This window comes from Rattus norvegicus, chromosome 3, assembly GCF_021556685.1.
Source record: "Rattus norvegicus strain SHRSP/BbbUtx chromosome 3, alternate assembly SHRSP_T2T, whole genome shotgun sequence".
Taxonomy (NCBI): Eukaryota; Metazoa; Chordata; class Mammalia; order Rodentia; family Muridae; genus Rattus; species Rattus norvegicus.
In genome coordinates this window covers 125,076,602-125,104,209 of record NC_141536.1, presented here as the reverse complement: position 1 = coordinate 125,104,209, position 27,608 = coordinate 125,076,602, and the positions used below count along the sequence as shown (strand labels likewise).

General features: G+C 40.1%; 2 long non-coding RNA genes across 7 annotated transcripts in view; one reads left to right on the top strand and one right to left on the bottom strand.

The window, feature by feature from the left end:
• LOC147995714 (LINE-1 retrotransposable element ORF1 protein-like) overlaps positions 1–21,175 on the bottom strand; it is a 67,734-nt gene extending 46,559 nt beyond the window's left edge. Inside the window, exons 1-4 of one of the 4 annotated variants that reach the window (XR_015683839.1) lie at positions 20,956–21,175; positions 12,753–12,803; positions 10,582–10,741; positions 4,194–4,408 (exon numbers count right to left, since the gene is read on the bottom strand). This is a non-coding gene — a long non-coding RNA (LINE-1 retrotransposable element ORF1 protein-like). Of the gene's footprint in view, positions 1–4,193; positions 4,409–10,581; positions 10,742–12,752; positions 12,804–20,955 lie in introns of those variants that run through there. The other 3 variants (XR_015683842.1, XR_015683840.1, XR_015683841.1) reach the window with 3 other exon arrangements.
• Positions 19,828–27,608, top strand: part of LOC120101698 (uncharacterized) — a 31,437-nt gene continuing 23,656 nt past the window's right edge. Inside the window, exons 1-2 of one of the 3 annotated variants that reach the window (XR_015683836.1) lie at positions 19,828–19,959; positions 21,002–21,384. This is a non-coding gene — a long non-coding RNA (uncharacterized LOC120101698). Of the gene's footprint in view, positions 19,960–20,510; positions 20,639–21,001; positions 21,385–27,608 lie in introns of those variants that run through there. The other 2 variants (XR_015683837.1, XR_015683838.1) reach the window with 2 other exon arrangements.

Genomic DNA, 27,608 nt, shown 5'->3' with positions numbered 1-27,608 from the left:
CTTCGCAGTTCTAGTTCTTTCTTGATACTCAACTTGTTCTTGCTCTTCTGTGGATAGACCACTTAGGATGCTAAGCTCTCTCTCAGCATACCGACCGTCCTTAATGTAACTGTTACTTGTAAATTAATAGATCTTTGTTTCTTCATGATCGGTTTTGGGATGTTCATCTTATTCTTAGGATTAGGTCATAATTCCATCTTTCGTCATATCTATATTGATTTTTGGTGGTGATTGTACATTCAGGAAAATATCTGACTTTCACAGTATTGGATTTTTTACACAAGAGAAGAATTTCTCTAACCTGCCCAATTGGAGACTCTAGGGCCTTTCAAATCTATGAGGGAGGTAGTATGTCTTCTGTGGGTCTGGAGTATAATTTTTCAGAGTGCTTCTCTCTGTGTCTGTCTCCCTGTCTCTCTGTCTCTCTCTGTCTCTGTCTCTCTGTCTCTCTCTGTGTCTCTGTCTCTCTCTCTGTCTTTCTGTCTCTCTGTCTCTCTCTCCTCTCCTCTCCTCTCCTCTCCTCTCCTCTCCTCTCCTCTCCTCTCCTCTCCTCTCCTCTCCTCTCCTCTCCTCTCCTATTCTTTCTTCTTCTCTCTCTCTCATCAGCCTGTCAGCATTTCAATGCCTGCAGCAACTGGCTGAGCCCCAGTGTTCTTGCCAGCCTCTAGAACACAGTGTTTCTGTTAGAGCAGCATCCTTAGTCAGACAGGCAGAAAGCGCTCCTCCAGGGAGCTCCCTAGAAAGCTACATATTGTACTGTTTCATTTCCTCTCCAAAAGAAGCCAATGATCCATCATTTCCTCCGATTATAGAACTAAATGTCTTCTGGGCGCCACAAGTCCTGAACTCTTCTCACCAGTTCCCGGGCGTTTGCAGACATCCCTCTGCTACCCAGGGCTCTTAATGGGGAGAGACAAAGCCAGTCTCAGGCAGTTCTCCAAAGGCCAGAATGTTGGACTTTGCTTCATTCTTCTCTCCCTGGTGGAGAAGCCAAGAGCTCACACTCACTGCCCACTGCTTCATGCTGGGCTAGTTTACTGGAAGTACTGTCATGGGTAAAAGCAAGTGATATTTCCTACCCATTTCAGTGGGTCTGTTATTAGTTTTGAACATGCATGGGGTACTGAAGATTTTAAAGTGGTTCTTAGAGTTCCCCTGCTGTGTTTTTTTTTTTTTTTTTTTTTTTTTTTTACTGTTCAGCAAGTGGGTTTGGGCACCACTTAACAAAAGAAAAGTCCTGTTAAAAAGGGGGGAAAGGAAAGATAGCAGCAGATTCTAAGGTCAAGGGGAGATTTTCAGAGACTGTAGATATGCGGACTTGTTTTGTGCTGCTGAGAATATTGCGGTATAGACGTGCATACGAGAGCAGTGTCTTTTAAACCTCCGTGTTCACGAGGAGCATATGGCAAGCCCATGGAAACAGATTGGCTCACAGAAGGTCACAGCTTCTGGTTCTGAAGGTGGTGGAGTCTGCGCGTCTAACAGGCTCCCAGGTGATCCCGGTGCAACTGACCACTAGCCAGCCTCCTGCTCTAGAAACTGATAGGTTGATTTCTGATGAAGAAAGAAAGAAAGCTGGACGCACAGAACATGAAGTTTGAGGCTTTCTCAGATTTACTGTTTTTTGCTTTCTTCAAAACATTGAGGGATACGGAAATCAAATAGTTTTGCTATTATTTTTCCAGTAACCCGGTCTACCAAGAAGTGCTTTGGAAGGGCTCTGTAGCCCAGGCTGAACTTGGACCGGCATTCTTCTGGCCTTACCTTCCAGAGCGATTGGGATTGTCAGTACATTCAATTACTGACAAGAACGTCATGGCTCCCAGTAGACATCTTTAATTTTGGAGTGTTGGCAAACACTAATTTCATTCTTTTTTATCCTGTGTGGAATTGTCCACATTCTCCTCAGATTCCTTCCATGTTAGATGCAGGACCCAAACTCACTGGGCATTTTCTAGGAGCTCAAGATACTATCGTGATTACATGTTATTTGTCCATGCTTGATGCTTTCATTCACAACTTCTTCCGGTGCCTTTAAAGCCCTAATTGTCTCTCCAGGCAGCGGTTTAGAGCAGCTATACAGATTTCTCTGACAGGTTGAGTGAGACTTGAGAGGAACTTGGAGGACATGGGTCTCATCAGCTTGTCAACAGAATTCTAGCATCAGCTAGATTCTAATTTTTGCGGCAATTCACACAACAGGGAAACTGTGCCCTTGGTAAGCTCGCTTGAGTGCTAGAAGTTTTGAAACCATGGTAATAGCCCAGGGGTTTTGACAGACTCTGAGTATTGCCTACATGATCCACCATAGGAGGATTATGCTAGCTGGAAAAAAAATAAATACAGAAATAAAACAGCAAACCTGTGATGTGTAAAGAAAAATGTCAACATTTTTCACACTTTAAAACTTATCTCAAAGGGAAAGTTTTTTTCCTTCTTAAGAAAAATAAGCAACTTTTGGATAAAAAAAAATAATCTCACTCTGTACAAGCTGCATCTGTTGAGGCGCCTGTCTTTTCTTGTCAGGTCTGCTTGAGTTAAGTTCCCAGTGTGGGAAAGTCAGCTTCAAGCTCTTTCGGGGTCTGAGAGTATAGAGCACACTGAACATTCAGACGCAGTTAACTGAACTGCAAATGAAAGGGGGTCCACTCTGAAGACTTTTCCTCTCTCTGTCTCCTGGTCCTTTGATGTGAAGAAAAGAATCTCGGCTTCCAGGGTGGTGATAATGGAATTTCTTTTCCAGTCAGACTCCTCATGTATAATCTAACCATGTCTTAATCCTTTTGACTTCCTTCAGGCTCCCTGATGCAGGCTTTGTGCTAACCACAGGGCCAGAACTAAGGAGGCAGTGTTGGAGAGAGAAAGCAAGCCAAATGTTTCACATAATAACAATGATAATAATAATAATAATAATAATAATAATAATAATAATAATAATGACAACAATAATCAAACAAAGCAATGTGGGGGTAGTGGAGGGTAAAATTTATAAAGTTTTATTTTATAAATTCTCTCATTACTCCAGTGGTATTCTAGGAAATCTCTGTTGATATTTTTAATTGATATTTTTGTGACAATTTCTACATACTAATGATAATGGGGATGAACAATTGTGAGAACCTGTAAAGTTTATATATGCATTAAAATATAATTTGCTTACAGTATAAGCTAATTTTATACTTGTATTATTTTCTATCAATCACGCTACATATCAGTTTAAAGTATGTTTGAGTAGGTAAAATAGTACCTAATGAAATAGCTAAAAGTGCACTTAAAACCAGTCCCTAAAAAAGCATTTATGAATGAAGATCTGAAAGTAAATGAGTTTGTTATTAGTGACATCTGATAAGTTATCCCGTTAATACCCTTATCATAATAGATAGAGTGCAGTGTCTCTGGAAAAATAAGAGATTCAATGATTTTAAAACCAAGGTTAAATCTTTCTAGAAATGTTAGCCCCAGTCAAAACTCTTAAGATTAAAACTATCAAAGGGTGGAGACAATCAAAAAGTCATAAAAACTGTTTCTGAAAACCATTAGGCACAATATAAACTCAACTGATCCTAAGTGAGCATCTATTGTGTACGCAATTCTCACTGAGGACAAGTGTTTCAGTGCAGTGCACTAAATCCACCACCAGACTGATGGCCCTTCATCAGTGCAGGTGTTAGCACCTGGATTCAAGGATGAGGAAGAAAGGGTTGGCTCTGAGAGGTAAGGTCAGGCCTCTATCATCTGCAGCACCCACAGTTCTGCTTCATGCAGGATGGAGAATGTGAAGTTGGAGAGTGACTTATTGGTTTGAGAGACAGAACTGGGGTAGCACTTCGAGTGGGTGGGAGAATGGGTACTGATGAGATTGAAAGATGTCAGAAGTAAGATAGACAATGACATCTCCTGGCAGAGGCTAGAAGCTAAAAATATGGCCCAGGACTAGAACTAATGAGACTCTTTCTCTTCTTTATACTCACAGAGACAAAAGGTGGGAGTCATCAGTACTAACTGATAAATTGAGATGTGTAAAAATCTTAATTATTTATGTCTGTGATTTTTCGTGGTCCAATGAAGTGACCAGTTATGCTTGGTGGTATTTCTGTATCACACACATGCTCTTGAAAGGAAGAGAAAGAAATTACTCATTCATCATCATACGAAATAATAGGAATATGCAAGGCAGGTTTCTGAGGCCGTGAGCTAGTCAACAGTGTTTATTTATTTTCTCTTTATACAGGAAAGTATAGGGAACAGGGTCCTGGAGTCTGATGGCTCATCACTTGAGGAGTTTTCTGGGCACTGTCCTGGTGCTCAGTTTCTAGTATTCTTTTATCTCTTCTGTGTTTGTTTTGACTCTTTTGGAGATAAATTTTCCCCATTTTCATTTTGTTATTGCCAAGATAAAACATGTATTCTAGAGAAAATTGGCAGAACAGAAAACAATACCAAAAAGACCCTTAAATATTTTCATTTTGATATATACATATATATATATATATCACTGTGAAACATATGCATTATTATCTAAAGACTAAAGAGCTGAACACATTTTAGGAGTCTGTCAATTGGTAATGAATCTTGCTAGAAAAAAGTAATTTCAAGCAGAGTCTATCAGACATGAAGCGAAGAATGAAGTTGAAAATGTCAGGTCTCACTTGACTCCTCCAAAAGTTCCATTTCCCAGAATACAGAACAAGAGAATAGTCATGGTTTTACATCTGATATTTCACTGTATTTGCCACATACAGATAATTTGGAAGTTAAGATAACCTTGTGGGAATCTAGAAACCGTTTCCTCTCTTTAACTTTAGTTTTTTTTAGGAAATGTCTCTGAGGAATCATGTGTCCAGTTTAGTCAGCCCACCCAAGTGTATCATTCTTTCTTTGCTGCTATGAAGAATAAATCAAAGAAGGTACTAGGTGGGCTATGGTCTACTTTAGTCAAAGCAAGCGAAGGAGAGAGTCAGAGTAAGAAACAAAATAAATGTTTTTCAGCAAAAAGGTAAGTAAACTGATAGCGCCAGATATTTACAAAGGAAGCAAAAAAGCTACTAGGAAAGAGCAGGAAAATGATGCACTGCACAGAAAGGAGAGCTGGACACAGCCTCTGGTATTGGAGCTGGGGCTGGGAGTGCTAGGAGCTTCTTTCAAAGTGTAAGCCAGAAGAAAGATGAACGGTACTATCTCAGATCAAGCCTACTGCCTTCGGCAGCCTCAAATCCAGTTGTGGGTTTGATAATATAGTGACTGCTCCAGCAGCAACAGAGAGCAGTCCCATTTGTCACACTTTACTACTGGGAGAGCAGCTGCTGGGTGCTGTCTTGAGAGATAATCTATTGTTACCTGAGGGATGTGAGGTCAGGGATTAACAACAGATCAAGGAAGCTCAGTTTGACCTTCTACATTCTCTAGGACAGTGAAAGCTCAGAGCGGCAGTCTCACCAAACAGGAGTACCAAAATAACAAGAGAAAGGTATACACAGTGGGAGGTGATATCAGACTACAAAGTGCATAGGGAGAAATAGCCAATCCTTGGAAACAAGAGAAGCTCTCAGTGGCTGAGAATTATCCAGGGTTTAATAGTTTTGAGCCTTAGTCAAGTGGGTTGACCAAAGTCCAGAGCCACGGATCTGTCCTTCACCATGGTTTTTTTTTTGTTTTTTTGTAAATTCTTTAATTTATTTACTATGTATCATCATCATCATCATCATCATCATCATTATTATTATTATTATTATTATTATTATTATTTACTATTATCCATTCTTACTTTAAATAATTCTTAACTCCACAACACATTCTTTAGTAGTTTTGCTACATTTAGTTTTATGGACATTTTTGATCTATTTTTAGGCAGTAACTAATTTAAAGTGGACTTTTATACATTATGTGGTTTGTTGTCATAGCTGATAAGGTAGTTTGCATATTTCTCAATGATCCTGATGGATATAGCCTCCAGGAGTAGGTTGCTAAAGAAGAATATTCGCCTCTCAAAAACAACAAAAACAACAACATCAAAAACTTGAAAAAATTGTAAAAACTAACAGAAGCATAACCTATGACACAGAAATACAAGAATCATGAAGTCAAGCAGTACAATTCTGTTTCCATCAAATGGGTGAAAGTCAGGTGAAGATTTCTCAAATATTTTAGTAAAAATGATCAATGGTATATGAGTGCATATGAATGAGTGGGTGAGTTTATCCAGAAGAAATGAGACCAGTAAGATAGAAAAGGGCAGTAGAAAGGACTACAGATAGAGTCCAACAGAAGATAGAACATCAGGGTGGAGGACAAGCTTTTAAAATGCTATACTCAACATTAATAGGGCCTGATAGATGGAAAGCATTTCTACAGAGTCTAAGAACTCTGAGAAATAACCAAGAGACCAAACTGAGGAGACTATAGGATATAAGGCAGAATGCAGATAATCAGCAAAAATATAGAGAGTGAAGTTAATGGCATTAGAGCTAAATATTTTCTGAACTCAGAGAGAGAAACAGGCATTCAAGTAAGGTTTAGAGCCCCAAGAGTCTCTGTATAACATATAGTCAAGGTGTCAAAAATTCAAAGTAGGGAGCCAGTGTTAAAAGGCAGAAGAACCAACTACCCTACAAAGTCAGAAACAGAAGAGCATCAGGTCTGCCTGCACCAACCCTGAGCGCTAGGAAAGCATGCAATGATGGCTCATTCTTTGAAGGTAAATAACTGTCAACCGAAATTGCTATATGCAGCAAACCTTTCCTTTGAAATTGAAGGAGAAATAGCATTTTAAGACAAGCACAAACTAAGGCTACTCCTGACCATTAGGTCAACACTGCACAGATATTTGAAGTGATATTATACATAGAGGAGGAGGGAAACATCCTTAAATTAAAAATAAGGAAAGAGGACATTTCATGAAAGGAATGTATGAACAAAAGGGAACTAAAAATGAGTTCATCATATTCAATATAGCCAACCAGCAAACTATCAAAACTAATAGAAAAGAAAGTAAAGAACAAAGACTAATCCAAGCGACCAGCAAAATAGCCTAAGATTTACTAGAATGAACGAACATCTCTCAATAATAACTTTAAATGTAAGTGGCCCTAACTCATTCCTAAAAAGACACAGATATTCTTACCAGATTGAAATATAGGTCATAGGCCTGACAAAATTAGGTCAGTCAACATTCCTGAATGGAAGAGGGAACGGCTCAGGAGCCCCTACTCATATATAAAGAGTTATTGACAGTCAATAGTTTTGGGGGAATATGTAGTTAGTTTTATTTATTTTTTCTTTCTTAAAGTTTCGTCCCTTTATAGATGTACTAGCCTCCAATAGATGGCCTCATACCCACTAATACATGGGTAACAGTAGTTGAACATGGGTTATAAACAACAACACCAAAAAAGATAAGTGGAAAGGGTAGGAATGAGGATTAATTTGGGAGGAGTTGAGGATTGTGAGTGAATATGATAAAAATATATTGAATGTGTTTATAAAATTCTCAAAGAATTTAAAAAATATATTTTAAAAGGCAAGCAAGCAAACAAACATAGGAAGAAAAATAGATCTAAATGCACACTCCTCTGCTAAAGTTACTCAGAGAATAAGAGTTAAAAGACAGGAAACAATTGTTCAAGTAAACAAAAGCTTAAAATAAGCTCAATGTAGTTATTGTAATGTCTAATTTGGTAGAGTTCAAACCTAAATTAGTCAGATGAGATAAAACAGAGAAAAGCTATCTTTTTCAGATATGTGAGTCATATATTAGGTCTTCTAATTCAAAATAAATGGACATTAATTGCCAGATAGGTTCTAAAATTATAATCATGAATGATTTTAACATCCATCTAAAACATACAGAATATCATTCCTCATAAATTAAAACAGAATTATGTATAATCTAGCTATATGACTCCATGCTTGGTGTGTATGTAAGTAAATCAATGTATCAGAGATGCATGCATAAGCAGGTTTATTCCTGCATGATTTGCAATGTCCAGGATTCCCAGCAAGAGTAAATGTTGCACATATGTACAGTGGAACTTTATTTCTAAGGGAGAGGGAGATAAGGCCAGTGATGGAGTGTATACAATACAAAAGCAGAGAGACTACCTAGGGAAGGACAATAAAGCAACAGGGAGAAGGGCTGTTGATGGAGTAGAGGAATAGAAGTGCTAGACAATAGGTCAAGAGCAACTTACATAGAAGCTTAAGGGAGAATGTTTAACTGCACTTGCTTAAAACAGGATACTGTCTGTCACAGTGGCATCACATGATGTGAAGTAACTGATCACATCACTCCTTCAAAAGGAAAGAGACACACTTGTGCTGAGCTTGCACTCTTCTTTTTATTCAGTCTGAGACCCCAGCCCATGGTGGTACCACTTGCATCTTGGGTGGGTCTTCCTTCCTCATTTAAATCTTTCTGTAAACATCTTCACAGATTCACCCAGAGATGTGTTTCTATGGTGATTCTAAGTCCAGTGAACTTGTAGAGAATAGTAGTGATTGCAGAGTTTCCTCCTCAAAGCCTAACCTTAGAAGCAATAGGCAGCTGTGGTAGATGGCCAATGAAAAATTCCTCCTAGCATCTAAAACTATTGCAAAACTTTTCTATCCCCCCTTCCCCGCCCCCGGAGCTGAGGACTGAACCCAGGGCTTTGCGCTTGCTAGGCAAGCGCTCTACCACTGAGCTAAATCCCCAACCCCAAAACTTTTCTTTTTTTTTATTGGATATTTTCTTTATTTACATTTCAAATGTTATCCCCTTCCCTGGTTTTCCCTCCTGAACCCCATCCCATCCCCCATGCCCCTGCCTCTATGAGGTTGTTCGCCCACCCATCCACCCCCTCTCTCCCACCTCTGGCATTTCCCTACACTGGGGCAAGAACCTTCACAGGACAAAGGGCCTCATCTCCCATTGAGCATCCTCTGTTACATATGTGGCATGGGTAGCTCCATGTGTACTTTTTGGTTGGTGGTTTAGTCCCTGGGACTTCTAGTGTGTCTGGTTGGTTGATGTTGTTCGTCCTGTGTGGTTGCAAACCCCTTCAGCTCCTTCCATCCTCTCCCTAACTCATCCACTGGGGACTCTGTTCTCAGTCCAATGGTTGCCTGCTGTGAGCATCTGCATCTGTATTTGTTAGGCTCTGCCAGAGCGGTTCAGGAGACAGCTCTATCATTCTCCTGTTAGCAAACCGTTGGCATCCACGATAGTGTCTAGGTTTGGTGACTGTAAATGGGATGGATTCCCAAGTAGGGCAGAACTTTTCTTGGGCCACTATAGATGCTTTCCTCAAAGTCATTGAGACAGGTCATATTCTCAAGTCGTTACCCACAGCTACTGACTCATCAGCATAAATGTTAAGTTAGGAAATGACTCTTCATGTCCTGTTGCTCAGTTCTTCATGACCACACCTGAAATTGTGCTTAACAAGGTTTCCTTTCTTGTTCTGCTCACCTTCTATTGGCTTCTCCTGGAGCAACTTCTCTAACAATTTCCTCTCACGAGGTACTTCTGGAGAACTTACTCTAGGACAGGTGGTTTGGAGGAAACAAGAGAAGCTGGCATAGAGATTACCTTGCCTTGCCCGTGACCCTGCATACGTGCATCATATTATTTCCATGATCCACAAATAGGACACTTGTAGCTAGCAGCCAAGTCTTTGACTACTCCAAATAGGAGTAAATGAACAAAGTAGCTTTCCATTGAAATGAAAAAATTCTTTCTACTAATTTTGGAAGCTTGCTTCATGAAGTATTCTATATTTTTTAAGCATTAAATTTTTACTTTTCCTTGTTAGTTTTCTTAAAATTATACCATTGTTGTTCTCTGTGTTAAACTTTACTTATCCATTTTCAAGAATGGTGGAACATGCAAGGGATCAAGTTTGTGTGAGGATTAAAAATAATCGCAATAATATTAAAGGAAAAAACTTATTAGACTCAAATTGCCTTAGGTCGCAGCATTCAGAACTGTAACAGTGGAGATGAAAATTAGACTGAGGAAGAGGAAATTACATTATTTTTCAGGTGGAGAAATGCCACCACCTAGGAAGATGAGATTGAAGCTGAGTTCTGCTAGAACAGTCCCAATTAACTATCCCCATTTAAATATCCCCAGAAAAGTCTTAAGAGCATTACACTATAAATAAGATGTTTAAATTAGAGCCCAGGAAAAGTGAGAAGATAATGGAAGCAAGAAGCAGACTTAATCACAGCCTCTGTGCCTCCCCCTCAGCCCCCTTAGTATTTTGCATGTCAAGATATGAAAGGATAAAACGGAGCTGAGGTCAAGATTTTATTTTAGTTTAAAATTAATAGCTCCTGTAACTGTTAATTCAAACTGAGATTAGAATTGTTATCTGCTTGTTGCTGCTGATGCAAGTGGCAGGTACCTGAGCTGTTAACTCTTGCAGGAAATACTCCTTAGCTGCTCTTGCAAGGAACCTGAGCTGTTACTCCTTGAGGCATGGATTTTCTTGATCCTGGCTTCTTCTAAAGATGACATAAGTTCCAAGCCCCTCAGTTTCCTACTTCTTTAGAGATGAGAACTGACTCTGTTTCATTCTGTGGAAACTTAAGGAATTTACTTACCCTTTGTGTTAGTCAGCTTCCCGTGTTGTAGTGATAGAATTCAAGGCAAACAAAATTAAAGGAAGAAAGATTCATTTTGGCTCCTGGTTTTGATCCATGATGAGGCAGGACACCTTGGTGAGGAACATGTTGTGGACCAAAGATGTCAACCTCATAGTGTCTAGGAAGCAGAAAGAGCCTGCCAGCAAGGCTTCAGGAACACAGAGTAGCTTCCAAGTGCATGAATGCCCTCACTGGCCTGATGCCTGCACCTAGACCTGGTCTCTTTACATTTCCACTGACCTCCAAAAGCCTGTTAGGTTGTGAATCAGTAAGGTGACCAATCCACTGATGATATCAGAGTCCTCATAATGCAGTTACCCACCCCCTGAAATACCCCAACTGTATTTAGGAACAAATTTTCAACAGATGAATTTTGGAGGGCTATTTAAGGTCTAAACTATAACACCAATAAAGGATTTCTAGTATTATTCATCAATGTTGTAGACAAAAGTCTAGAGAAACGTGAATCTATGCAGGATGCAGTAAAGTCAAGAGTAGCATCCCTGCTACGGCGCTCTCTGTTTAATTAGAAGACAGGTAGTATTCTTTAGGAAAGCATTTCTCAACATGTGAGTCCTGAACCCCTAGGGTCAAATGACTCTTTCCCAGAGGTCACCTAACACCATTAAAAAACATACATATTTATAATTCATATCAGTAGCAAAATTCCAGTTATAAAGTAGCAAAAAATATAATTTTATGGTTGTGGGTCACCACAACATGAGAAACTATATTAAAGGTTTGCAACACTAGGAAGGTTGAAAACTACTGCTTTAGGACCTTAGCCTTTTCCAAGGCCAGCTTATAACTTAGTACATATAGGGAATAGTTACCAGATAGTGAATGAATTCTGGCAGAGTTTGAATGGCAAACTTCATAAAGTAATAGAATACTATGAAACATCAGAAGGCTTCATCATCATCACCTACTTCATTGGTAGAAATAGCCAAGAATTTCATGGTAAGCAGTATTCAAAAGCCCTTTTTTTGTATCTATTCTTGAAAGTTAGATAATTGGCAATAAGTATGGTAGATAGGGTGGTTGGGTATAAAAACCTGGCTGAGCTGATACATCCTTCCTAAAAGTATAGGTTAATTTAGAGCAAGGAAAGACTTTCAAGTGAAAATAGTGGTGTAGCTAGTAAGCAAAACAAATTTTCAATCTGAACAAGGCAGGTTGTTAGTTAATTATGTTAATGACTTAAAAATAAGACTCTAGGGCTGCAGAAAATTGGGGAGATGGGATTCATAATTGACATGATAAGAGTTAATCCTTGAATAATCTCCTGACTGAGCAGAGCAACAAAAGTGTCCTATGGGGAAGGTATGGCTTTGGGATGCTGTGCCTGCTGGGACTATGGAGAAAACAGAAAAATGTGATGGGTTTTGAGGCAGGAAAGGACTAACATAGAGAAATAACCAGGCTTAGAAGTACAATTCCAAAGTCTTGTTAAGGAGTGCGTAGAAATGCGACTTCCCAGCATATCCGAAGCACATGTGTTGCCTTCTGCACAGTGAGATGGGAAATGGGAAAGCTAGGCCTAAGTCTTGTATGTGTTTATTTTTTTTCTTTTGGGAAAAAATATTCCTATTCAATTTCTTGAGGCAAAGAAATTACACAAATATTGAAAAAAAAGGGGCATAATCTTACGAATTTGCTTATGGGTACACATAAAACAGTGGTTCTTGAATTGTGGCCACTGAACCAGAAGCATCAGTAGTGGAAGCCTGAGACATGTGCAGTTTCTCTGGTCTTTCCCCTAAGTATTGAATCTGAGATTCTAACTTTCCACTCTGATGGAGTCTAGCCATCTGTAGGAAGCCTCCAGATGATTCTGAGGCTCACTGAAGTTTGACAGCTACTGCTGTCATAAACTAGCTCTAAAACTTCAGTGTGTGTCAGTTACCTGGAGATCTTGTGAAGGCTAGACTCTGGGTTCCCACTGTACAGATTCGACAGGTGAGGGCCTGGCCCTGTGGATGTGGATACTTCTCAAGCTCTCTGGTATGAAAACACTGGTGGTATGAGTTTCGCACATGGAAGGCTGGGGCTGAAGAAGGCACTGAATTCCCCTAATGCTTTCTACTGATTTGATGACCTACATTTTACAGAAAGCAGTAACTTCTTACCTCTTTTACTGAGGAGTTTTACACCTTACATTTGTCCATTCGATGCTGCTGCTGCTGGAGAAATGGCAGAAAAAGATCTGTGATTAGCATTAGATGAATAATGAATGGCTCGTGATTCTGGAAAAATAGTTAGGATATGGGAAATTTAAGATGATGAATAATCCTGAATTAGGAAGTCCAACTGAGACAAGATGGAAACATCTTCAATGGTCACAATTTCTAAGTTTTCACTCCCTGCTTTGTGATGAAGGAGAAAGCTGCTGTGAGGAAGTAGGATGGTCAAAGTGGATCTTTGAAAATGAATGGAGAGGTGTGGGCCTGTCTAGCTGCCTTCTCCCTTCCAGTCTGCAAATGTGTAACAAGAAATGAGCATTAACACAAACTTGTGAAATAACTTTCTTCTTATTCCAGCATTCCTTAAATGCCTGTGAGCAATATAAAAACATCATCCTTAGAGGGGGGAAGTGTTATTTCTGAAACTCAGGATGCTGATAAGGAAGAAGAAGGAGGAAAAAGAGGAGGAAGAAGAAGAGGAGGTGGAGGAGGGGAAGGAGGAGGAAGACAAGGAGAGGGAGGAGGAGGCAGCATCTTGTTACCCCTTGTAAGACACAACCCCGCTGTTCTTTCTCTTGACATTGTAAAACAGGACCCTTCCATGGCAACCTCTTCTTTAAGAATATTTGTATTTGCCTTGTGCTCAGTACTCTGACTTTTTGGGAAGCAAAGTGACCTCCTTTCTTTCTGATTCTGAGTTTTATTTACTTGTGTCATTGCTGTGATAAAATAACTGCTTTAAAAATAATGAAAAAAAATTTTATTAGCTCATAGTTTAAAGATACAGTGCATCATGGTAAGAAGCCATGGTTGGGAGAGACACAATAGCTCTACCAGCAAGAGTAGCTAGTCACTGTATATGTATAGTCAGAAAGATAAAGATAAATGCTAATGTTGGATTAACTTTTCCATTACACTTTTTCTTGGTCTAGGAACTGGGCATATAGGATGGTGCCGTGTACATTCAGGGCTTACTCTGAATCCTCAGTTAAAATGTTTTTGGATACACACTCACAGATATATTCAGAGATATATCTTCTGGGATTTTTAGGTCTCCTAGGTCTCTTGGGTGAATTCTGAATCCAGTTAAGTTGCCAATAAAGATTAACCATCACTCTTGTTCTCCACAGGGAGAAGATCATAATAAAGAATTCAAGTTTCATAAAAAAATTTTACGTACCATACCAACCTTTACCCTAGGCTCAATTTTCTCATTTGTACAGTATAAATAATCATATTTTATGGGACATACCTGTGACTTAGAAAACAGCAATAGTTGATGGGCATGTAATTCTTATGTTTATTTCTAATAGCAATAAATACATTGTTGAAAGAACTCTGTTTTAATTTTTCATTTCTTTTCATTTTATTTATTTATTTTTATTTATTCACTATACATTCCACTCACAGTCCCTTTTCCCAGTCACCTCCTCCAAAAATCCTTCCCCCTCCTTTTGTCTTCTGAGAGGGTGGAGGCCCGCCGCTATGTATTATCCCACCCTAGTTCATCAAGTCTCTGCAGGGTTAGGCACATCCTGTCCCACGGAGGCCAGAAAAGGCAGCCCAGGTAGAAGGACATATTCTATAGACAGACAACAACTTTTGGGATAGCCCCTGCTTCAGTTGTTTGGAACCCTCATACCAAACTGTATGTCTGTATGTCTGCTACATCTGTGTGTGGTGGGGAATGGTAGGTCTAGCCCACGTATGCTCTTTGTTTTGTGATTCAGTCTTTAAGAGCCCCAAGGGTCCAGATTAGTTGACTCTATTGGTCTTCCTGTGGAGTAACTGTCTTCCCCCAATTCTTCCTTAAGAGTTCCCAAGCTCCATCCACTGTTTGACTGTGGGTCTCGGTATCTCTCTGAGTTAGGTGCTGGGCGGAGCCTCTCGGAGGATGGTCATGCTAGACTCCTGTCTGCAGGCATATCAGAATATCATTAATAGTGTCAGGGATTGGTGCTTGCCCATGGGTTGGGTCTCAAGTTGGGCCAATAATTGCTTAGCCATTTCCTCAGTCTCTGCTCTATCCCCAGTCCTTGAGAAGTAGTATGTAATTTTGATAAACACTATTGTGTAGTGTGCATTATATAGTACTATATATAATAAAGAGAAAGAAGAAATCAGTGAATATTCTGGGCCAATTCTGACTCCCTGTGCCCTCCAAAATATGTCTCTTAATCTCAAGAACCTGTGGGTGGGACCTAATTTGGGGCAACAATCATGAAAAATCTAATCAGGAATTCTGAGATAAAACTATTCTGGATCATCCATTTGGATTTCCTGTCTAAAAGTAGCTCTCTCCCTGTAAGAAATGCAAAGTAGAAGAAAGACACAGAGACCCCACAAAGGCAAAGGCAGAGGAAGGAGTGTCATAGTCATTTACCCAGAAAGCAAAGTACAGATGACAACCACAGCAACCTGAAGAATTTTGGGAGGATTCCCACATCCAGCATTTGGAAGGGCCTGTAAACCCACAGGAGAATAATATCTGTTGCTTTAAGCCACCTCAGTTCTGGAAATTTGTTACAGCAGCCACAGGAAACCAATAGAGTGAGTACATGGAAGTAAGAACACCTCGTTTCCTTTCCAGGGAATTAGGACCTGGCACACAGACAAATCTTACAAGAAGGTGAAATTTGTTTTTGGCATTTTTCCATCTCCCTATGTGTAGTGGTGAGAAGGCAGACAGTTTTTTTTTTCTTTTTTAACTTCTTCCAGGATTTTTTTTTCTGTCAGCATTTATACTCTGTATTTTTACTTTACCTGCTTCAGCTTCTACCAAATCCTGGCCCAAGTTTTACTGTGACAGTAGAAGCATTTTGAATAAGTCAGCAGTAGTGTATGCCATGACTGCACCTCTGTCTTGGATTGATGCCTTATAAGCAGAGCCAAAGGTAAGATTATTTTGCCTAAGTAATTTCTAGAGAGGATAATCTTAGGAGTAAGGTGAGGGGAAAGAGCAGAGTGAAAGAGCTCAGCAGAAGGGTGTCCTGGACTGCCTAATCCCATCTGGAATGAATGGCTTATTTTTTTTCTAACAGAAACCTTTTTTTTCAATCTAGCATCTTCAGATTGGCAACAAGACCCAGCAGAAAGTACCAAGAATGGTCACGTACTCTCTCCCCTCCTCTTAGCTTCTGCACCACAGTGGCACTTTCCTCTAACTGATGAACTTAGCTGACACATCATCACCACCAGACGTCCATAGTGGGCACCATGGTTCGCTGCTGCTGCTATACATTTAGAGGTTTTTGTGAATATACAATGGAACTTGAGTTTACCATTACTTCAGAATATTTTCGTTGATTTAATCCTTGTGTTCTGCTCATTCATTTCTCTTCCCTTCTGTCTTCCAGGGGGCACTGACAATTTTTCATAGTTTCCATAGATCTGTCTTTTAAAAACATCACACAGTTGAAATTATATAGCATGATGCCTTTCAGAATGGCCTTTCTCTCCACCTAAAAATATACATTTAATATATTTAAAAATCTTTTGATGACTTAATAGCTCATTTTCTTTTAATATCAACTAATATAACATTGTCTGCATACATCAAACTTATCTATTGGTGTACTGTAGGGTATTTTTGGCGGCTTCCATGTTTTACTAGTTATGAATAGTTCTACAGAGAACATACATGTTTAGTTTTGCATATGCATACAGCTTTTTAATTCACTTAGACAAAAACTTAGGATTTAGTGGCTAAGTGTGATAATCAAAGTCTGAACATCCCTTTAATGCTGATTTCCTAGAAGACTAATTTTTTTGTAAACTGTCTGGGGAGAAAGTCCTAAAAACTTCCTATTTCCATGACATTCTTGTAATTAATTGTCCATATTTGCAATTATCTGCACGAGACACTGAACCTTTTATCTAAAGTGCTGACAGGGAAAATTGATAGACTAACTAATACAGGAAACAAACAAATAATATCCATACTGTGTTTTTGGATTAAGGTTGGAAATTAAAAACAACCCATGATCCACACAGAACATTGACAACATTAATACTTTTGCTTAAAGTCACAGGGTAACTCCTCAGCCCAGAGAATGAGTGAGATTCTGGGAAAATGAGTAACAATCCCAGGGGAATATGTAACATCCTTCTGCTTTGTCATTGAGAATCATTAGTTGAACATTTATTATTAGTCAGGCTAGTTTCTCAGACATATCAGGTGTTTGTAAAGATCCAACAGCCTAGGGAGAGACTCAAACTGAGAGAGTAACTTTATTCACTGGCAAACTGAAGGCTGAAACAAGAAGTTTGAAGTCGGCGGGAAATTTGAAGTCGGCGGGATCACTTTGAGGTTAAGCCCAGAAATTGGAACTTAGGAGGTAGACTTCCCCTTGGGACTTAGCACAAACTGACATGAAATGGTATAGTAGAAGGTCATGAATGAGAAGGTCACGTGATCAAACTTAGAGTTTGGATTACGAGCTCAGCATTCTAAGGGAAATGGATGGGAGTAGAATACACAAGGTTCACATAAGGCTCCTAGGCATCCAATAACTATTATGGATCTACAATAGTAGCTTTGTCCATAGAACAAGAGACAGGGGTATTCAGGAAGCATTTGAGAGACAAACTATACAAAGAAAGGTGACAGATTAACTCTTCAGCTGAGGCAGAGGTTAATACTCAACTAGTAGGTTTCTAGTTTTTCTGGTGAAAGGAATTAGCTGTGAAAAGGACATTGAAGGTGATGGTGAGTTAGCATGTTTCACACTTAAGTCAATTTGTCCTTGAGTGATATGGTGGACCTTACAGAAGAATTTATCACCAGAAATTGAATCTAGTGATGAATCTGTGTACAGAAGCTATCAGAAACTACAACATGGTGGAAATGCATACAGATAATAGCAAACACCATGTATTCAGGAATAAGGGCTCTTGGTGCTCTTAAATAATGACAATCCTAGAAATGAGACAGAGCAGGATAGAAGACAGTGGGGGAGGTGGCTGAGGAACATGTGCTATCACAGAATGTAAAAGATTGAACTATTGGAAAGGACTGTTTAAATCCAATGCTGAGCGAGGAAAAGGAAATAGGAAGACCTGTGCAATGCGTTTCCCAGGTTTAAAGACGTGAGGCTGATTGAGTGGTAGGATGAAGAGAGACTGAATTCTGCTGGGGGAGTGGGGGGAGCAAGGACAGGTGAATACGGAAAAGTCTGTGAAAAGTTTTACCATGAAAATATTGGCTCACATTTACATTAATAGTAAGAAATCATGACCACTGACGAAACATCAGATCTCAATCCATCATTGGATCAGGGAAGGGGTGATGCTAAGCTGTTATCTACCACCTTAGGGAAAAAAATCCATAATTTAGCTTTAGGAAAAGATTATTCACCCTGATGAGGATATAGAATAAAGACATGAAAGGATCAGAGATTTTACTGATCCTTGGCAACACTACAGTTCCTCAGATGAGCCCATGGAGCACGTAGTTAATATATGTATACTTTAAATAGTTTGTAAATAACTTTAAATACTTTATAAATAAGTTCAGAAAAAAATCTAGGCAAGAAATGAATATCAAAACACCTCCGCAGAGAAGGAAACATCTGTGTTTTTCCTTTAATAAATTTGTGTATAAATCATTTATATGTCTCTATATCAAGTGCACAAAATCCCAGACTCAGAAAATTACATTGTTTTCATAGTGCTCCTGAGCTATAAATTGAAAAATCAGGATGCAAAGCTTATTTTGTTTTATTTAAAAATTTATGTTCTTCCTTCTTCGACCATTCTCCTTGATAAATGCCTTCGTAAGAATGTCTGGTGAACAAATTTTACAAATAAGATACTCCAAAGAGGGCGGGAATTTTTAGATGAAGGACCCTGGAATTTGATTTTAGTCTTAAAAGATTAATAGGATTTAGATTAGGTGTCAGTAAACCCTGTGTCTTAGGGATTTATGGCTGTGCAGAGACACCATGACCACAGCAACTTTTATAAAGGACAACATTTAATTGGGGTTGGCTTACAGTTCAGAGGTTTAGTCCTTTATCATCATGGCAGGAAGCATGGCTGCATTCAGGCAGACATGGTGCTGGAGAAGGAGGTGAGAGTTCTAAATTCAGATTAACAGGCAACAGGAAGAGAAAGTGAAGCACCAGTCCAGCTTTAGCATCTGACACCTCAAAGCTGACCCCGAGTGACACACTTCCTCCAACAGGACCACACCTATTTTAACAAGTCCTTATCTCCTAATAGTGCCATGTCCTATATAGGCCAATGGGGGCCATTTTTGTTTAAACCACCACACCCTTGATCACATTTAATCCACCATAGTTCTGTATAGTCTATGAGTTAATGTCATTTTTATGTCCTCAAATAGAGATTATTACAAAGGTATGTTAAAATGTTCAAACAAGGGGAGATGGCTCAGCAGTTAAGAGCATTGGCTGCTCTTTCGGATGTCCTGAGTTCAGTTCCCAGCAACCACATGGTATCTCACAACTATCTATGGTAGGATCTGATGCCCTCTTCTGGTGTGTCTGAAGACAGCAACAGTATACCTGTGTACATAAACTAAATTAAATAATTCTTTTTAAAAAATGTTCAAACATAGTTACTCAATTGTGCATTTTGGTCCAGACATGCTTATTTGTTTCACCTTTTATAGACATTTTTGCTGACTCTCCATTCAGAAAATACAGGAGAGTGAGGATAAATGTCAGGACATTCACATCAATCCAAATCTCAAGTAAGAAACCAGGATGGGGGGCTCTGAACCATGCAGCCACTCATCCCCACTGTGGTCAGGCTTCAGAACAACTTCATTATCACCAAAGAGGTTTGGACAACAATTTGCTTCATAAACATTTGCATAATTACATCTTCAACTAAGTCCAGGGCAAGAATCTTTGTTTTTCCTACCTTTGTGTCCCTGTAGAATCTCACATATGGCTGATCACAGACTACAGGCTCAATCAATGCTAGTTAATAAACAGCCTCTTGCTGTGTAGACAAGCTAGTTAATCATCACCAGTATCCTTCCCAAGTCGATTGTCACACACCGGCAGCCACAGTCTCCCTTATGATGAGACTGAGATGTTACAGTCTGAGGGACAACAACGTCCACCCACTGTCGCAAATGGTAGGCGTATAAGGGAAGAAAATCCCTAGAAACTGCCTCTGCCGGGTGAGTAGCTAATTATAAGAGCGAAAATCCTAGCCAGTATGAATGTCAGAGCCTGAACTTCTAGCTGGATTGTGCTATTTTAAATAAGACAGCTATGCCCACCTTGGCATTAAGGACGTTCAGCTTACAATATATAGCCCAAAGCTGAGCCTAGGAGGTACAATCAATGGGTGATTGATGAGATGCTAGAGACGCAGATTCGATGTGTGACACATCCAATCATCCAGGACAAGAACGTTTGCCAAAATGTCACAGCACCTGCTGCTACCTGATGTGCAGGATGCAGGAGTGTTTCGAGGCAAACGATGAACCCATGGACACTACTTCCCCTCCCCCTGCGCCTGGCTGGTGCTCAGAAGAAGACAGCCAACACCTGCCATCGGTGAAGACAAAATGGAAACACTGAGGGGCAGGCAGCGTGAGGAGAAGCAGGATGGCAGCCTCTCGGTGCCAGGAGAGGGAGAACAGGTGCTCCTCCTCTGAGGGCGGCTGCTCCTGGTGGGGCCCTGGATTCAGGCCACAGCTCTCAGCCACGCACATGACCGCCTCTTGGCAGCTGAGTAGCAACAGAGACACCACCGAGAAGCATTCTGTCCCCTGGCAGCACAAACTAGAGGCCCTGCAGGACGCTGAGATAAAAAGGCCTCTCAGCACTGCTTCCTTTGCTCTCCAGGCAAAGGTAGTGCAACTTCCCCGTGCGAGTTGATTTTTAAGATCCTAGGTCGGTCCCCCAACACTTCACTGAATGATCGACTTGTCAGCTAATTTGATTGTTTTCCCTCTTGACATTTGCAAGACATAGATTTTTCTGTGTTCTTTCTCTCCTCTGCCTACTTTGCCCCCTTGGAGGCTGTCTGGGAAGGTATATTTCCCTCCACACTGTTAGGAAAGACAGGGGGTGGGGAGGTGATACTCCCAGCAGTCATTTGTACCTAAAAATAAGTAAATCAAGCTAATATGCTAGAGATTCAGAGAGAGCATCGGAAGGTTACTCACCTGTGCAGGGAAATTGGTTGAGGCATTTCCATTTTCCTCTCAACAGGGTATATATAAATTTTTCTTCTTCCTCGTGCTCGCAAACCCAAAAGACATCCTCGGCCAGAGTTGATTAGAGGTTTATAAGAAGAACCCCACCCAAAAATGTTTGGAATGCACCGACTTCTAATGACTCTGTTCAGCCCCTCTCAACCCTAAGCAGAATTCCCGAAGCTAACACAAATGATCAGATAAGGAAACCTGGCCTTTGAAGCAGTCAAGCCGGTTCTCATTCTCACCATAATTCCTGGAGGTCACAGATTGGAGGATCTAAACAAGGTGGGACCAATGAGATTAGATGACCATTTCCTTGCTTCCTACGGTTTGAAATTCCGGGCCACTTGCTGGAGAAGGCCTTTAAGACAGGAGATCAGACGACAGATCTACCGGGTGAGTAAGGAACATGTACTTGAAATCTGTGCTTCCAGTGGAAGGGGAAGTCCTTGGTCCTGCCAAGACTGAACCCCCGGTGAACGTGATTGTTGGGGGGAGAGTGGTAAGGGGGGGAGGATGGGAAGGGGAAGCCCATATAGAAGGGGAGGGGAAAGGGTTGGGGGATGCTGGCCCGGAAACCGGGAAGGGGAATAACAATCGAGATGTAAATAAGAAATACTCCAGTTGAAGTCTGTGCTTTGGAAACAGAGGTCAGACTATCACCAGAACCCTGTTAAGGATGGGCATTCATTGAAGAGAAAACAAAGAATTCTGAGGAAGCAAAAGCAGGCAAAAAAAAAAAAAAGGAGTATATATCATGATTTCATTTGTGTAAACAAAACGAGTTTTCCTTCCAATACTGCAATTCTGCTGTTTCGAGATAATTTACATTCCCATTGGTGAGCTTTGATGAACATATATGCCTAAGGAACCCACTATTTCTCAAGTATCAGGATTTAGCTTTATCCCAGGATAAATAGGAGGATAAATAAAAGGTCAAAATAGGAGGATTATCAGCCTGAGAGCAGTCGGGACAGTCTCCTTTCCAGATTACAGATGAGTACATTTTTAGAGTGTCAGATTAATGAAAGCATAGTATGTAGCATATGTCGTCTTTTGCCCCTGTCTTTGCTGGATCAGAATGCTGTCTGCTGGAATATCTACGCAGTAGTATAAATCAGTAGGACATGTCAGTAACTGGTTCTACTGTGTGGTTAACATTCTATTATATGGCCCTAGCACAATCTGTTTATGTATTCATATGTTGAGAGACATGTGGGGAGCTTCCAATTTGCGGCTCATGAATTAAAACTGCCGTGAATATCCCTATATACTTTATTCTGGATGAGTATGCGCTTTTATTTCTCGGAGGTAAACACGTTTGAGTGAATTTAATGGAGTATGGAATAGGTCAATGAGTTTTAACAGTATTAAGAGCCACCAAAATAATATGAGGAAGGACTTGCACTTTCTTGTCCTGCCAGTTGTGTCTGGGACTGTCCCAGGCACCCACTGTGTTTTAGACTCCTCTACCCCTTCACCGTAACTGTGTTTGAAATCTTCAGTGGCCCAGGTCAGATGGGTTGCAATTCTTAGTACTCTAAAAGTCTTCTCTGCTTTAGCATTGCAGTGAGTAAGAAGTAGTATTTCCTCGCAGACTAACTTTTATTTTTAAGCTGTCGCATTCTGAATCTTAATCCTAAATTCTAACAGAGCCTCATCTGGGCTGTGCAAGGCAGGAAGGGTTATATTTAGAGTCAGTCTGCATGTTTCCATCTTAAAAGAAAAAAAACCCCCAAGCAGCAATTTGAGTTCAAAATTCCTCCCAAGAAGTCTAGTTTCCCTAACAGCTGTTTATAAATATTTACCTTCACATTTTTAATGATGACAATGTATACAGCACAAATACCAGGAGCTTTAAAGTATAAATATTCATCACAGAGGTTGCTGGCTGTTTCTATGTAGGACACAGAACTCTGCCTCCCTCCACCCCTCGGTGGAAAGCTTTCTGGGCTTCTCTGGTGTGGGTTTTTCTATTGTAGGGCCATGATGTAAGGCGAATTATTTTGCCTCATAATAAAGCATAATATCCTGTTTGATACACTGGGACAATAAAGAGCTACCTCCTGGGCACATAACTAAAACACAAAGCTCAGTCTCTGGCTCCTGGGAAGTGTATAATAAATTCAAAATATTCAAAAATGTGGATTTTTTTTTCCCTGAGAAGGTTTAGCCTCTTTTGCCTTTCTTTCTCTATCTAGCGTAACAGCAGAGATAGTGTGTTGCTTAAGGGCACCCAGAATAGTGTACCAGAAGCAGCTGGGAATTCTCTCATCCAAAGACACTCTCAGGAAGAATATATCTTTGGAGTGTGGGACCTGGAGAGATTACAAAGCTTTTGACATTTCACTCGCAATTCCTGAAATAGTGTACAAAATGTCTGAGGATATTTTCCGGGATCCATAGTTTACAACAGTTTCCCCAAGATTCCTGGTTTCCCTGACCTTTTGCAGATCATGATAAAGGAAGGTAGCTCTTTGGCATGCTGTGGAGAAGATGCGGGGAGAGAGAAAATCGAGATTTTCAGCCCCACCTCTAATAAACGAACTGTGTGCGAGTAACTTGGATGTTTAATGCCTTGGTTATGGTGAACTTAAAACAGCCATAAAGAACATCTGGGACGTCATAGGATTATTGGAAGAAAGGAATATGCTGTGTGACTGTCACCTGGTCAATAATAGAAAATACATGCCAAACACATGTGCTCTCTTCTACTTTGGTGACACATTTCCACATTGTAGAAGTCTCGTTTCTATTTTGATCCCAGTCTGTATCTTTAATTTTTTTTTTACCTATAACAATTTCAACTCATAAATCTTTGTAAAAGTTTATGTCAGATTTCCCTCATGCTTAAACTCAGTGTTTGGCAAATCTTAGCTCTTGTGCCAAATCTAGCCTATGGGTTGCTTTTGTTAATAAAGTTTAATAAGAACAGAGACCTCACTTGTTTATATATTATGTGGAGTTATTTTGCACCATTGTGCAGTTGACTGATCCCAGCAAGTTACTGTACCTCTACAAGGTCTTTCCCAGAACACCAATAACTTACAGTTTATATCCTCCCTTCGTGAGACTTTCAGCCTGAGCTCTGGTAGGAAGTGTGGATGGAGCTGTCATCCCCTATCTGGGTTGAAAACAAAACAAAACAAAACAAAACAAAACAAAACAAAACAAAACACTGTGCATCCTGGCCTGATTATTTTCATTATGAGAGGCCAAGAAATCAACATTTTTTGATCATATCAATATCTCCAGCCTTTATAAAATCAAGAATAAACACTATTTGGATCAAAAGAGAACTCATGAAACAGAGATCTCCAGATATTTTTCTAAACATTTATTTAAAAAAAAACAGTTTGAAAATAGTAAATAAAAGGCTAAATATAATAGTTAAAAAAAAGAATGCAAATATACTATGCTGAAAGAATTTAATGGAATTTTATTTCATTCAACAGAATCATTTGAGATAAACATCTATTAATAAATAATATAATAATCAAATTATCAGCAAATACAAAGTGCATGTGTGTGTGTGTGTGTGTGTGTGTGTGTGTGTGTGCACGCATGTATGCCTGAGCACACACATGCTATATGCAAAATACTATATATGGGAAACACTTAAAAGTTATTCTTTTCCTTTTAAAAATTCATTTATTCTTTAATCTTTTTACACTCCAGATTTTATCCCCTTCCTTGTCCACCTTCTGACTGTTCCCCATTCCATACCTCCTCCCCACCCCCTGTCTCCATGAGGATGTCCCCACCTCCTCATATCCCATTCCACCAGACCTTTAAAGTCCTTGGGGCCTCCAGTCTCTTGAGGGCTAAGTGCATATTCTGTGACTGAACCCAGACCCAGGAGTCCTCTGCTGTGTATATGTTGGAGGCCTCATCTCAACTGGTATATGCCGCCTGGTTGGTGATCCAGTGTCTGAGAGATCTTGGGGGTCTAAGATAATTGAGACTGCTGGTCTTCCTACAGATTGCTCTCCTCCTCAGCTTCTTCCAGCTTTTCCCTAATTCAACCACAGGGTTTACCAGTCTGTCCATTGGTTGGGTGTAAATATCTACATCTGACTCTTTCAGCTGCTTGTTGGATCGTTCAGAGGGTAGTCATGATAGATCCCTTTTTGTGAGCACTCCATAGCCTAAGTAAAATATGTCAGACCTTGGCGCCTCCCCCTGAGGTGGATCCCACTCTGGGCCTGTCACTGGACCTCCTTTTCTTAAGGCTTTTCCCCATTTTTGTCCCTGCAGTTCTTTCAGGCAGGAACAATTATGGGTCAGAGTTTTGACTGTAGGATGGCAACCCCATCCCTCACCTGATCCCCTGTCTTTCTGCTGAAGGTGGGCTCTACAAGTTCCCTCTCCCCATGGTAAGGCATTTCATCTAAGGACCTCATAAAACTGGAAAACTTCTGTAAGGCAAAGGACATAGTCAATAGAACAAATTGGCAACCTACAGATTGGGAAAAAAATCTTCACTACCGCCACATCTGATAGAGGACTAATATCCCAAGTATATAAAGAACTCAAGAAGCTTACTACCAAAAAACCAAGCAGCCCAATCGAAAAATGGAGTATAGAACTAAACAGAATTCACAACAGAGGAATTGCAAATGGTTGAGAAGCAATCAAATAAGTGGTCAAAGTCCTTAGTGATCAAAGAAATGCAAATCAAAATGACCTTGAGATTCCACCTTAAGTCAATAGGAATGGCTAAGATCAAAACCTCAGGTGACAGCGAATGTTGGGGACGACGTGGAGAACACTCCTCCATTGCTGGTGGGATTGCAAATTACTGCAACCACTTTGGAAATCAGTCTGGAGGTTCCTCAGAAAATTGGAAATAGATCTACCAGAAGATCCAGCTCTACCACTCTTGAGAATATACCCAAAAGATGCCCCACCAGGCCACTGGGGCACATGTTCCACTATGTTCATAGTGACCTTGTTTGTGATAGCCAGAAGCTGGAAACAACCCATATGTTCCACGACAGAGAAATGCATACAGAAAATGTGGTTCATTTACACAATGGAATACCACTCAGCTGTTAAGAAGAGGACATCCTGATTTTTGCAGGCAAATGGATGGAACTAGAAAATATCACCCTGGGCTGGAGAGATGGCTCAGCAGTTAAAAACACCCGACTGCTCTTCCAGAGGTTATGAGTTCAATTCCCAGCAACCACATGGTGGCTCACAACCATCTGTAAAGAGATCCGATGCCCTTTCTGGTGTATCTGAAGACAGCTACAGTGTGTACTTATATATAATAAATAAATAAATCTTTTAAAAAATTAAAAAAAAAAGAAAATATCATCCTGAGTGAGGTAGCTCAAACCCAAAAGGACATGCATGGTATATATTCACTTATAAGTGGATATAAGCCAAAAAAAAGTTACAAAATACCCAAGATACAGCCCACAGAACTCAAAAAGGTCAACAAGCCAAAGGGCCCAAGTGAGGATGTCTCAGTCCCACTTGGGAGGAAGAAGAAAGCAATCACAAGGTGGGGTGGTCGGTCTGGAGGAACATGGGGCATGGATGGGAGAGGGGACAGGGAGGGGAAGTGGGGAACATGATTAGTTATTGGGTCAGGGAAAAAGATTGAAGCCCTGAGGGTCAGCAAAAAGAATGAAAACAGAGACCTGGGCAGTGAGAGATTCTCAGGATTCAATGGAAGGAACCCTAGATGAAATGCCAAAAGTGATTCTTTTACTTTCTTTTTCCCAACCCAGAGTATCTTGATTAAAATTCTTTGAGACCTTGTTTTCAGAAGAAATCCCCAGACATAAAGTAACTAGCATATCGTTGATGATGTGGGAGACTGTGTACACAAATCTGCCAATACTGTGATACACAGCAAGTCTCACTGCTAACATGCACAGAAGCCAAGAGTTTTGAAAAATGAAAGTGCTTTATTACAGGTTGGTCCATTGGGAAACAAGAGCAAACTCAAATCTGTCTTACGGATGAACTGGAAGCAGGTGAAAAGACGTAGGTGACTTGCAGTAAGGAGAACTTCATAAAATTGCTTTGAATTGGGGATTTTCCATCCATGGAGTTGGTTTTAATTGGTAAATTTCCATTCTCACTCATTCTGGTGCCTTATGAAGCTTTTGATTACACTCTCTGTTTCTGATTTAGCTCTGCCAGTCTGATGTTTGCTTTCAGGCTGTTTGTTGGATTATTTTGTTTCTTCTTCCGAGTCTCTTCATCCATGAAGACTTTTACTCCAACAGCTCTCGAGGTCGTTATTCGGGCATGTCTTTTGTCAACTAGTTGCCTATAGTATAACGATCTCAGAGGACAAGAACAGTGAAGAAGAGGTCGATACGGAACCATCAAAGTCACAGCAGCTGGAGGATGGGGAAAGCACCCAGGTGAAGGGCACCAAGGACTTTTACTATGTATACTAACCTTTGACCACTTAAAAGCTAAAATTCATTCAGCATAGGCTACCATGTAGCGTAAAGTTTTTATTAATGAAGCAAATATTTGATGTTGGAGGAAAAAAGAAATTGTTTCCACACAGAGCAACACCAGGCTTTCTAAGAATGAAAATGTTCTCAAGCGCAGTCGTTAAACTTTATTACAGAGGTATAAGCAAAAACATT